At 60.4% G+C, this 1,882-nt stretch overlaps 1 protein-coding gene across 1 annotated transcript in view; it reads right to left on the reverse strand.

Annotated features, from left to right (window-relative positions):
* NRIP2 (nuclear receptor interacting protein 2) overlaps nt 1–1,882 on the reverse strand; it is a 25,855-nt gene that overhangs the window by 6,374 nt on the left and 17,599 nt on the right.

The raw sequence follows: 1,882 nt of genomic DNA on the forward strand, positions 1-1,882 counted from the left end.
TGAGCCCAGCAGGTCGAGGCTGCGGTGGCTGTGAGTCTGCCACTGCACTCCAGCCTGGGCGACAGAGTGAGACTCCCACTCAAAAATAAATAAATACTTGCTGTGGAATGACTGTATGCCCCCAGGCTCCACGCACCCCCTCACCTGCCCTCTCTCCTTGGGAGCCTGGGATTGTTTTTATACCCTTAACTTAACAAGGCCCTTGAGGCTACAGCTGGCAGCAAGGCTTGGGAAAGTTCCCTGCTCTCTGGGGCGGGCTGGAGAGAGAGCCAGCCCTGCCAGTCCCACCTCCTTTCACCTTTCCCATGCTGGATGCCGGTTTCAGGCCTCCCTGGTTTCAGGCCTCCCCCGTTTCAGGCCTCCCCTACCAGTGTGCAGTTTGCTCCGGAAGTATCCCAGGGAGGGAGACCACGGGGTCCTCCTCGCTGGTTGTGTCTTCCCTCCCAGAGCCACGGGAAGTCACTGCTAGAGAGGATTCAGGAGGCCCCAGGGCAGAGGGGAGAAGGGAAGAGCCCAGGACTTTCTCCTCGGGAGCCGGACATGCCCCTGGATGGCAGGGTTAATAAAGCATCTTCCCCCGGACCAGGCGGGGATAGATGGTCCCCAGCAGAGGTGCAGACTGCAGTAGTCCTAGCCACCGGGAGCCAACGGGCTTCCCTGATCCGTCCCTGCCTCTCAGCTGGGCTCGCTGCGTCTGCCAGGAGGAACAAGCCCCTGGCAGTTCTCTGAATCGAGGTCTCAGTCCAATCACTTTTCCTCTTCGGAGACTGCTGAGATGGGGCTGGGACCCTGCTGGGCCTTGGGCTGGGAGACCCAGGCTGGGAGGAGTCTGGGACAAGAAGGGCAAGGAGGGGCTGCCTTGGCTTCCAGGTTCCCAGGGGAGCTGCCGGAATGGCCTCCAGCTGGCAGGCATGCCTCTGACTTCCCGGAGGATGGGCCTGGCCGGGTGCTGCCTCCTAGACCCTCCAGCTGGGAGAGGGGAAAGGGAACGGAGTGCTCCGAGCTGTTCTACAAAGCCCTGCCTCTCCTCTGTGGGTCAGAGGCCAGATATGTTTCTCAAGCTAAATGGAACATTTCCCAGGCTAAACGGAGCAGCCGCAGGAGGAATAATAATAGCATTTGGACGGTGCTTTCTACTAGCTGGTACTCTTCTGAGTGCTTTTTGTGAACTCTCCCACCAACCCTACGAGGTAGCTACTATTAATTTCATCCCCATTTAACAGATGAAGAAACCGAGGCACAGAGGCATACAGGAACTTGCCCAAGTTCGTAAGTGGCAGAGCCAGGATCTGATCCCAAACCAAGTGGCTCCAAAGCCCCCTGCTCTTAACCCCTGCCTCACAGAATGACCCCGCAGGCCGCTGTCCACTCACCCACGCACCTGCCCATTGCCTCTGAGGCCGAAGCTTCTGCAGGCGGATGGAGGGAGAGGGGGCTGGAAGGGCCATCCCGCCTAGGAGCAGGGGAGGGCACTCGAGGAGGTGGGGGGTGGGGGATGACCAAGGAGCAAACCCTGATGCCCCGGAAAGGATGGAGACCCGCGATTCTGAGGAGAAAGGGCACACGAATGGACAGACCTGGGATGAGGGAAGCTTGAAACCGGCCACCCATGGCTGTTCTAGAGAATTCCCCTGCCCCTGGAAGCCCCACTCCTATACAGCACGGCTCCTTCCCACCCTCAAGCTTTGAGCTATCAGAGGAAAAAGCGAGGGGGCACACTGAGAAGAGGGTCCCTCCGCGTCAGCCAGCCCCGGGGTCATCCCTGGCGAAGAGCCTGGGGTGGCCAGCCTGGAGCCCCCCAAGTTAGCAGGACATCGCCGCCTGTCTCCGCAAGGGAGGGAAGGCGGGGGTCTGCCCTTCAGGGTCCCGCCCCCCCACCCTG

Source organism: Carlito syrichta, unplaced genomic scaffold (genome assembly GCF_000164805.1).
Source record: "Carlito syrichta isolate Samal-C Ts95f unplaced genomic scaffold, Tarsius_syrichta-2.0.1 Scaffold287945, whole genome shotgun sequence".
NCBI lineage: Eukaryota > Metazoa > Chordata > Mammalia > Primates > Tarsiidae > Carlito > Carlito syrichta.